Source organism: Grampus griseus, assembly GCF_964374135.1.
Source record: "Grampus griseus genome assembly, chromosome: 1".
NCBI lineage: Eukaryota > Metazoa > Chordata > Mammalia > Artiodactyla > Delphinidae > Grampus > Grampus griseus.
This window is the reverse complement of record NC_139017.1, coordinates 118,658,298-118,670,225: the sequence shown is the minus strand read 5'-3', so window position 1 is coordinate 118,670,225 and position 11,928 is coordinate 118,658,298.

Here is an 11,928-nt window from a genome sequence, read left to right as displayed (position 1 = left end):
TTGTTCAAATATCACCTTCATGGGAGGCATCCCTGACCAAGCTACATAAAATAGCAATTGCTCCCAACCCTCGCTTGCCCCTTACTCTGCTTTATCTTTCTATATAGCTCTTATCATCACTCAACATTCCATGTACTTACCTGTCTATCTGCTTATCACTGTCTCTCTCCACTAAAGTGTAAATGCTATGAATTTACGGATGTATATTCATTGATGTATAACCTGCCTATAGAACAATGCCTGCCTGAGAGAAGGTGCTTAACAAATATTTGTTAAGTGAATGATGTTTATTTGAAGTAGTTACAAAAGGTTTTCATCAGATGGGAAAGGTAGAGGTTTTCACAATTTACCAACTACTTACTATGTGCAAGTACTAGTCTCTACCTTACTTGAGACAAAAGACCATCACCCATCCCTGGACAAACAAACAGAGCAGTGGGAGTCAGACAAGTCAAAGGTAATTGTAGTCAATTATACCTCAGTACAACTGGGAAAAATCGATGATTGCCATTCATTCACTCATTTAACAGGTATTTTTTGAGCACTTAATTGAAGAGAAAGAAAATTTTCACAAGCTTTCTCTGGGCCAAGCATTGTGGGAAGGCACAGTAAGATTTATGTAATATATTTTATGGCAACCCAATATGGTAAGTAACTATTATCCCTGACTTACAACCAAGAAATCTGAGGCCTACTAAGGCCCCAGGTTACCCCACTAGTGAAAGATAAAGATTAGACCCTAGTTCTGTCTGACTCAATACTGTTATTCTGCTTAAAGGGATGTGGAGAAAAGCCATCTAACCTGTTAGTGAGATCAGAACAGCCTTCTGGGGTAGAACACTGACTACCTCCAAAAGTAATATGCTGGAATTAGGCAAAGATTGGAGGGTAGGGCATGCCTCCATGAATGGCGTGCATGAAATATCGTGATACTCTACTTTCTATAAAGAAACACTGGTCTTCTGGGCTTCTGTTTTCATTAATCAAGTAGGCTAAATTTTGGCCCTCTGAATTACAATAAACACACACACAAACACACACTCACACACACACACACACACCATTAGAAACAATGGCAAAATCAATTTAATATGTGATATAACCCAATCATGCAAGGCAAATAATCAGCATGAAGGAATTACATATAAAGATGAGACTGAGGAAGATCTAGTATTCCAGACTCTAACAAAAGAGATATGATTGCCTATAAACAATATTTTCCATTTATAGCATATAATTAAATAACTTATGTGGCAATTAAATTACATGCCAATTAAATAGAATTGCAAGTTTTAATAAAACAAGTTAAAAACAAGTGGAAGTTATTACTGAAGCACATCAATTGCTTTTTTTTCTACTAAGTTGAATTGACATTCTAAAAATTAATACTGACCTATGTTATGCACTTTCAGTAGTTAGAATATAAGTATAAGAATTAGGCTGCTAAAAGTTTTCAAGGTAAAAATTAAATAAGGTTAAGAGGGTTACATGCTTGTTTCATCCAAATGAAATAATATAGGAAAATAAATGTTTTGATGGATTGGTTTTATTTTTTTAAGCACATCTTTTTTTCTCTTAATCATCCAAAGTGAGGTTTTCTTTGAAGCAAGATGGCATGAGCTGAGCTTTGATAGCACATACTTGATCCAAATATCAATTTTGTAATTTATAGTTAAGGTACAAACATGTATACATACCTCTGTGTGTTCTTCTGGGACACAATTTAAACTTCAGATTAAATATATACATATGATATACATTGTGTGTGTGTGTAACTTGAGAAAGAAAATTACAGGTAGGAAAACCTAACCCACCTTTATACTCTTGATTCCTCAAACATTTGAGTGCCTGCCCTTGGCTAGCACTCTGTGAGGTCTTATTCCTCGACTCAAGAAGCTTAAGTTCTAGGGCTTCCCTGGTGGCACAGTGGTTGAGAGTCCGCCTGCCGATTCAGGGGACACAGGTTCGTGCCCCAATTAGGGAAGATTCCACATGCCGCGGAGCGGCTGGGCCCGTGAGCCATGGCGGCTGAGCCTGCGCGTCCGGAGCCTGTGCTCCGCAACGGGAGAGGCCACAACAGTGAGAGACCCGCATACTGCAAAAAAAAAAAAAAAAAAAAAAAAAAAAAGAAGCTTAAGTTCTAGTGCAAGACAGTTAAATGGAAAGATGAAAATATTCACTCTTCCTGATTAGCAACTGCTTATCATACTAAGATTCAGCCATTCCATCTTCTTTCCTATTCTGTTTTTTAAATTTATAGAAATTTGCTTTCATAAATGGTTTGAGTGACATCTGATGAATAGCTGCTCCCACATTCCACCTACTTACCGGAGGGAAGAATGTCTTGCTCATCTTCTAAATACTGCACACAGGAATACATACAAATCATCTTAAAATTAATCAAATGATTACTTTCCAACTTTATCTGGAAGAAGGATTATAAGTGGGGAATCAATGGCATGGACAGGAGTAAAGTAAGTTCTGAGTCTGAAGGGCAAATCAGAGGGGAAGGCTGAGCAGCACATGCTACATTCGATTGGCTAAACTTAAGTAGATGAAGCCAAGTGGTGAAAATAAGGCTGGAAATTGAAGGTTGATTATGGGTTTGGTCCAGGGTTAGGTTTCATTGAGGAGCTTTTGTAGGACGGTGTTTGAAGGTAGTTGAGGGTGTTCTAGTGACCAGCCTAGGCTTGATGGAATGTGAGGGCTGGTTAAGACCAATGGACTGAGGGGCAATGAGGGATCGAATGAATGAAGGGACTAAGTGAAGGTGAAGAGCAGGTATAATTAAAATAAGGGAAAAGGATTTTAAACTACCTCTGCTCTGGAAGCTGATTTCTCCCCTCTAATCACTTTAGAAAGGAGTATGAAATTTTTCCAGTCCTCACCCCCTGGGTACTGGAAGTGACATAAATGAGGTCACAGTCACAGTAATAACACAAATTCTGTTATTTGAATTCAGTCACTGGCTCAGGGCATCCAGCTCCCTGAAAAATCTTCCCCAAGTATTTCTGGGGGACTCAGGGCTGTCTAGACTGAGTCTACTTTCCAAGAACCTGAGTGCCGCTGCTTTTCTACTGGGCACTCCAGTCCCCCAGTCTGCCTCTGGCCACCCCCCACCCTTGGGAAAAATGGGCACAGTGCTTGGACCCACCTGGTTGCAAATTCCCTATTCCTTGGTGAAATCATAGTGACCTGAATTTTTACTTTTTTTTTTTTTTTTTTTTTGCGGTACGCGGGCCTCTCACTGTTGTGGCCTCTCCCATTGTGGAGCACAGGCTCTGGACGCGCAGGCTCAGCGGCCATGGCTCATGGACCCAGCCGCTCCGCGGCATGTGGGATCTTCCCGGACCGGGGCACGAACCTGTGTCCCCTGCATCGGCAGGCGGACTCTCAACCACTGCGCCACCAGGGAAGCCCCGAATTTTTACTTTTAAAACGCACTGTGAGTAAATTTTAATGCAACAATTAGGGTATGTTCCACAAATTAATACACAATGAATATTTATTGATTTATTCAAGAAATGTTTGCTAAGTTCCTTCTGTGTGTGAGGCACAGAGACGGATTTAGGAAATGAAAGACAGAGCCCCAGCACTCAAGAAAGTTACACCACTCTGGTCAGAGAAGCAGGCAAATAAATAGTAAACTGCAACAGCGTACAATGTGCTTATTTGGTTCTATGTTTGCGGTGTGTGTGCGTGGGTGTGTGTAGACCCATCTTCTTCCAAAAAGAATTTAAAACCCTAGGCAGGGTGGCAAGTGTTCAGTTTTACTCTAGGAGCACAGAGGAAAGGTGCCTGACTCTGACTAGGGGTGGTTAGGGAAGACTTTCTCCAGGAGCTTATCCTGTTGGAAGGCCTGAAATTCCATGTGCTGCCCTGACCTCTTTGAGCCTCACAAGGCTCTAAAAGTTTAGCCATTGAGTTCCTCTGCTCTTGCCAGATAAGCCCTCACCTGGCGGGAAAGTCTCCCCACCCAGCTAGTTCCTCTATCAGTCGGACTGGCTGCAATCTATCCTGTCCTCAACTTAATGGGTTTTCCCTCAATGCCAGCCTGTGAAACACTTCAAACAGACAAGTCACATCCCCCAGTGGGAACCACAGTGTCCCCTATCCTCTTGTTCCTACAAGGCCTGCTTCCCACACCCCATCTGACTTCTTCTGCCCCCAAGTGCACCTCCCATGTGGCCCCGCAGGGCATTCAGTGCCCTCTTCGCCGGGCTGCGAGGATATGTGACTAATAACTCTTGCTAGTCTCTTCTAACCAGTGTTGGGTTGTGTGTTGAGCCATCTCACACTATTTAGGGCAAGAGATCCCTCCTTCACCACCTGAGTGACTAGAAGGTGATCAGAACAGTCATGTCAGTTAAGTTTTGATGAATGAATAAGATTTAGGGAGGTGGAGAAATGGAGAAAAGCATGTCAGAACAGAGATATAAAAGGCTATGGTATATTGTAGGAAGGACCAGTAGGTTGGTAAGACCCGCACATAGTGAAGGCTGAGGCTAAAGAGGCAGGGCCCTTTGTGCAAAGCTATGGAGCTCATCATTCTTCCTAAAACACATTAAGAGATTTTAATCAGACATTTTACAAAGAACACTCTGGCAGTGTGTGGTCAATGGATTTAAAGTAGGGCAAGAATAAAAGCCGAGCAGCCAGTGAGAACACCATGACAGAATTCCAAGCAGGAAGTATGGACAGTTCAGACCAAGGCACTGGCAGTGAGTCAGGTTCCATAGGTACAAAGAGAATAGAATCCATTCAACTTGGTGGCCCCCTGGATGAAGGACTGGGGACACAGGAGAGGGAAGAAGAGAGAATGACTGCTGCACCTTGGTCACCAGGTTCAAGTTGTCTTCATGCACTGAGACAGGAAATACAAGAAGAATAAAAGGTTTGTGACTGGGAAGAATTCAATTCTGGACATACTGATTTGGAGAGGTTTGTGGAACATCCAGCTGGTTTCCAGTGGGGAGTCCATATATAGGCCTTAGAGCAGGTTGGAGATAAATGTTGGAGAGTCATCAGCTCAAAGGTGATACTAATGCCTGTGTTCAGTATAAGGAAATGCATAAAGACAAGGGGGATGCCAGTCAAGGACAATGTACACAGGAAGGAGTCACAGAAAGTAAAGCACATCCACATTTAAGAGGTGAGTGGAAGAAGCGATGTTTGCGAAGAAAACTGAGAAGGGTCCAGGGGTATCAGGAGAATGATGTTGTGGAAGTCCAGATGGGAAAGAAATTGAGGTGTTTATATTTTAAAGGAGATAATGAAGATACAGGATTAAGGGGATAAATGATAGAGCAAAGTTCTTGAAGAGGCCAGAGCAATGGGATTCAGAGAAAAGACAGAGAAATTATGCTTAATAAGGGAAGTTATCACTTCCAATGAAACAGGAGATAAAGACAAAAGGATGCACATAAATTTGTGTGAATAGGGTTAGTATTTTCTTCATTGAGAGAAAAAAATTCCAGATAAATTGCCTACCACTGGGTGGAATAAAACTCTGGAAAACAGTGTTCCTCATTTGGTTAACCAGCAGGCTGATGATAAAGAGGCAAAAAAATTACAGCCACTTTAGAGTTTTCATTTATGTGGAAATGTAATTGGATAGACATAAAAGGAACATAATCTGAGATGCACTTAGAAGCTAGTGATAGGTCTGTAAACAAGAATATGTGAAACCAGTTAATAAACTCAAAACCTACTCTAAGATGAAAGAAACTGCAAGACATGTAAAAACTCAAACTACATGTATAAACTGTGAAATAGAATTGCAGTGTTAATTCCTAAGAAAATAATAGTTCACCAAATAATACAGGGGTACGATTTTGTAAAAAAGCATTTGTCACACCTACTAAAACTGCTTTGATTAGAAGTGATGCTTTCAGTTGGATCTCAAATGTGATGCTGCAATCAAAATAAAGGTCCAAAACAAATTTGATGAACCCAGGTTCATCTTGGGTTTTATTTTAACCGTGAGTGAAGTCTGAGAGTTCATTACTAGGAATGTAAACACAAAATTTTCCCAAGATCAGATAGTTCTTATCATCTGAAGAATACTTTATCTTTTTAAAAGAAAACGGAGTATTTTCAGAGGACAATGTATTATTTCAAAAAACAAGAATAAAATAAATAAATCATTATGATCCACTTAGTGCAAATTTAGTACAAATACACTATAATTTTCTATGGAGCATGTCATAAGAATAAATCATGAATTATCAACACAGGTAAGAACTAATTCTGAATGTGCAGATGTACAATTACAGACGATTCAAGGTAAGATAAATGTATGACTCTGAGATGAAATGTCACTTATTTTGATTTTTGATATTAAACTCTAGATCTTTTATTTTAGAAAGCATTTCTCTTAAATAGAATTTAGCTACTGATTTGTCAGAAATAACTTTTTGTTAAAAAGTATTTGAGGGCTTCCCTGGTGGCGCAGTGGTTGGGGGTCCGCCTGCTGATGCGGGGGGCGCGGGTTCGTGCCCCGGTCTGGGAGGATCCCGCGTGCTGCGGAGCGGCTGGGCCCGTGGGCTGTGGCCGCTGGGCCTGCGCGTCCGGAACCTGTGCTCCGCGGCGGGAGAGGCCCGCATACGGCAAAAAATATATATATATATATATATTTGAAACTGTTGGAAAAATAAAAGTGTTGGGGGAAATTATATATATCCCCCCCACTAAGATAAAACATTTTGATAAATACCTACCAGGTATGTCTTGCAATGCATTAAGTAAACACAGACAACTATCTGGAAGTAGAATTATATTATGTATATTCTGTATCTGCTTTTTAAACTTAATATTCTTAATACTATGTCTTGAACATCTTCCCATGTTAGTAACTAAAGATCTACAAGATCATTGTAATTGCTACATTATGTTACACTGTATGAATGTATTAGCTTTTTAATCACTCAGTTGATGAAAATTTAGGTTGTTTCCATCATTTTACTATGATGAGCAATGCTGCAATAAAAACAATCTTGACATGTATCTCTACACACATGTCTATCTGTTTAGGATAAATTCCTGCAGTGGAGTTAGTGGATTAAAGGGAATCCACATTTTAAAGACATTGCCTATCTGTTCTCCAGAACAGAAACAATTCTCTACTCCCATCAATAGTCCTTTGGTGCCCACTTCTTGTACTACTTAAGAGGTTGAACAACTCTTTCCATAAGTTTGGAGCCACATGTATCTATTCTTGTACAGGTTATCTACTCATGACCACTTCTCTTGTGGGGTGTTCATCATTTACTAATTAATTTGAAAAATTCTTTTTTAAAGTCTACTAATCTTTATCTGTTACTGGAGATCTTTTTCTACTTTTCCTAATTTGGTCTTCCTTTCATAATTTGGGCTTTTGAGTAATAGTAGGAGGGACTTTTCACCTCTCAAGATTGTGAAAATATTCAATCATGTCTTTGTTTTCTATAATTTCATTTATTACATTTTAAATGTTTGAACCATCTAAAAGTCTTTTGATGTTGCATGTGAAGTCAGATTGTAGTTAGTTTTTTCCAAATGGGTAGCCAGTTCTCTCATTGAGTAACTTTTCCCCCACTGAAAAGCCTTTTTTATCACCCACAAAAGTGAGAAGCCTTTCTAGATTCTATTTTGTTCCACTGCTCTATGGTTATTCTTGGACTACTATGTCTCTACTTTAGTAACCCTAACTTTGGGGAAAAATATTTCATATCTTCTGGGACTTGTTCCAACTCTTTTTTTTTCTGAAGAGTTCTGGCTATTTGCCCTTTTTTACACACACACACACACACACACACACACACACACACAAACTTTAGAAACATTTTTTCAGGTTTCTAAAAAGTCCTATTGAGATTTTAGTATGAATTACTTTGACTTTCCAGAGTATGAGGGGAAGGAAAATCTTCACATGAATCTGACCAAGAATTCTTTCTTTGATTGTTCTTCTATGTCACCCAGGAGAGTTTTATAGTTGTTTTTTTTTTTTTAAGATCCTGTACATTTCTTGTAAATTTGGTCACTTATAATTTACCATTTTTGAATTAGTAATAGTTGTATTGCCATTGTGAATGGGATCTTTTCCCATTACATTTTCTAACTGATCAACTGTTTTGTATTAAATTTTTGTATATTTATTATGCAGTTAGCCACCTCTCTGAACTCATTCATAGTTTTTCTATTTGTTCTCTTGCATTCTCCAGGTTTTAAATAACAGAACTGTAAATGATTCTTCTGCACACTCCCTTCCAATATCTGATTATGTAAAATTTAAGAAATTTAAAGGATATGCTTATTACTAGTACTTTTCATTAATTTTGCATAGACATAATATATACTATCAGTGAATAGACTTAGCTCTTTTGGTTAGCTCAGTAAAGATTTCCCTAACTACTATTTTTTCCCTGGGTTTTTTGGAGGGGGCACACATAATTCAAAAGTTGCATTTGTATTTGTTTTTTATTTGCTCTACCTTATTTTTTTTTCTCATCCCGTTTCTTTACATTTTTGGAGAGGGATAAAATTTATCCATATGACCAATGAAGTTTTCTGTAGTCAGTAATGCTGACCTGTACCTCCTATTTGTAAATAGAGAATCTGTGTTGGGGGTTTCCTTTTATTTTTTGCATATTTCAGGATGCTCCCTCTTCATTCCTCCCCTTTTTCTCAACTTATTCTTTATGGCTAATAAAAATGAAAGAATAATTATTTAGACACATCTTTGTGTAAGACAGAGTGCTAATAAGTACTTCATAGACATTAGCTTGTTTAATTTGTACAAACTCTGAGGTAGATGTTACTACCATGTTACATGTAAGGAAACTGAGACTCCAAATCACTAGGCAACTTGCCCAGGACTCCACAGCTAGTCAGTAGTAGAGCCAGGATTTAAAGCCAGGTCTTTTGCCTCCATAACCCATGCTCTTAACCTTACCAGAGGGTTTCATGTGCCCTGGCTCTCCTCCCTGCTCATGAGGGAGCTCAGTTCTTTTCAGATATACATCTGGAGTGAGGTGGTCTCCTAAGTGCTTGTGTCAGTTCCAGTGCCTGCTCAACTAGGGCATGAGCATCTTCTGCTGTCACCTACAAATTGGCACTTGCCATCTACCTCTACAATGATCAAATTATGAGCCACTGCAGCTACTGACATTCAACACCCACTGAAAGGAGTTCAGGGCGGAGATCAGGAATGAGCACTCTGTGCTCTGGGAAAAACTGGCAGAACAGGTCTTCAGATAACTATTTTCAGGAGAAAATTTTATGAGCCCAATTCTTGCATCTCCTCGTATTTAGAAAAGCACTAAAATCCTTCATGGTGACATCTGCTCCTCGTGACTAGCAGTAATCTTCTGCAACAAATATGTGCTTGATTGTATGTACTCCCCCTTCACCAAAATCACACATATACTGACCTCCCCCACCCTACCTCTTTGAAGCAGTTTCTCAGAGCTATCTGGTCTCCCAGGCTATAGTCTTCATTCTGTCCCAAATAAAAAACTTAACTTGCAACTCTTACATTGTGCTTTTTCTTCTTTTTTCAGTCAGCAGCTCCACAATTCTTAGTCTGGCTTTGCTACAGTCAAATGTTCTTTGCATGAGTGCTGTATACTCTCCAGCATTTGCTGCAACCTGAGAGTCTGCTACTCTCCATCCATCTACAAGGCCATCTCTGGGGTGACTGTACATCCGAGAGTGCAAAGTTCCCCTTCCTCCTGAATCTGCAGTTGTACTAAAAATTGAATCCTGTAGTCTCTAAAGGAGATGAGGGATCCTGAGGGCTGGGCATACATCCCTAGCTGGCTCAGATAATTTCTGTGTAATAAGGGGTTTGATTCTCTAGGCAGTGTATCTCTTGTGGCCTGCGTTAGAGGCAGTGACTGAGCGGAGGCTTTTTCTTACCTACTCTGCAGCTAATGTGGGTCAATAAATCAAATGATTGACACTGAAGTTAATATAAATTCCCAACGGACTTTGGTACAGAGTTTCCTCTTATCTTTAGTTATTAGTAGTGTCGCAGTCTTTGTGGGTATTTTTACATGAAACTAGCAAAGTATAAAATCCAAGACTGCTCATCTGTGGCCACATTTGAAACACAATTAATGAGCATCTGTATCATGCAATCAGTTTGGGATCAGTGTTAGACTCCCTATTTTTTTTTTTTTTTTTTTTTTTTTTTTTTGCGGTACGCGGGCCTCTCACTGCTGTGGCCTCTCCCGTTGCGGAGCACAGGCTCCGGACGCGCAGGCTCAGTTGCCATGGCTCACGGGCCCAGCCGCTCCGCGGCATGCGGGATCTTCCCGGACCGGGGCACGAACCCGTGTTCCCTGCATCGGCAGGCGGACTCTCAACCACTGCGCCACCAGGGAAGCCCTAGACTCCCTCTTGAAGAACATATGTGGACTGTCCCCATCAACATCTAGTGGTCATTGACACAGGCCAAAGTGGATCTAGATTTCTTTCTATGATACATTTCCTAGGCTCTTTCCTTGGATGGAGGAAGCTCCCACAATATGAGCTATTCCTAAGCCCTATGGATTAAATTGTCTTATGACAATTTTAAATGACATTAAAAAAAAGTCGCTCTACCAAAAGAAAAGGTAGTGTTGGAAAGAGAATTAAGGATTGAGCTAAGGTGTTTTCCTGTCTGTGAGACATGGCTGAGGAGGCTGAGAGAGCCAAGGTCAAAGTGACCTGATCGGTCTTGCTGTTCTTGAGCTGTCTTGTGCAGAGAAAAAGCTTTTACACTGTGAATTGTGGAGGTCCCTTGGAACACATAGGATTTCTTGTCTCAGTAAAGCTGAGCTAAGGACATTATACAATGCTCCCTGATTTTTTTTCCCTTTCAGAAGCATCCAAGTTATTTTGGTACTTCTATGGCCAAAGCTACTTTGGATAGCAGGAGGTAACAAATGCATTGAAATATTAAATGTGTAACTGGAAATCCCAAGCTACACTAGGTGCCCCTCATCTGTATCCCCATGTCACCCCTTTGTGATGGTCAGTTTTGTGTCAACATAATGTCATCATGTTTTATGTGTTTACAAAGAGTCACCTGATGATTTTAAGTAGAGTACCCTCAATAACGCAGGTGGGCCTCGTTCAATCAGTTGAAAGCATTGGACAAAAACTGAGGTTTCCCAGAGAAAGAATTCTACCTAATACTGCAATATAAAAACTCTGCTAGCCTACCTCATAGATTTAGACTTGTCGGGCTCCATAATTGTAAGAGAAAATTCCTTAAATTAAATCTCTTTATACATACACATGTTTTACTCAGCTCTCATCCCTACTCAGCTCTAAGCTCAAAGATGTTGACTATGTCTTATACATCTTTGTATCCTCAAATTCTAGCATGGTGCCTTCTGAAACTCTAAGTATTCAATAAATACTTTGAAATAATGGATAAATGGATAAACCTTTGGCATGACAGTTTGCCTTCTTAGGCTCAGGGTGGCTGATCCATTTGATCTTTTAACACATTATATGATCCTAAGCAAATACAATTCTAAGGTCAAAGCAAATAGGAACAGAAATTCAGATGGTTGAAATGCAAAATAATGCTTGTTGATTCTACAAATTATTCTCTACTTCGTATCAGGGACAGCACTGATGAATGGGGTAGTAGCCCTTGGTCTATAAGCACCAACAGTGCAGTGAACATAGTTTGCTGAAAATTGGGACAAGAGCAGAACTAGAACGACAAGGAGATTTGTACAGGGAACATGCCCAATGCTACATAACCATAAATATGGTAGTTAATGCACAAACTTTGGCTAGTTTTGCCTTTGAAATTAACTGAACTGTATCAATGGATTGTGCAGTGTTAAGTGAGCAGTATGCCTTAGCTTATTCTATAGATGAGGCAAATGTGAAAACAGATTAAACTGACTTTTGCGGAATAATTATTCCTTTATCTTTTTGAATGGGAAG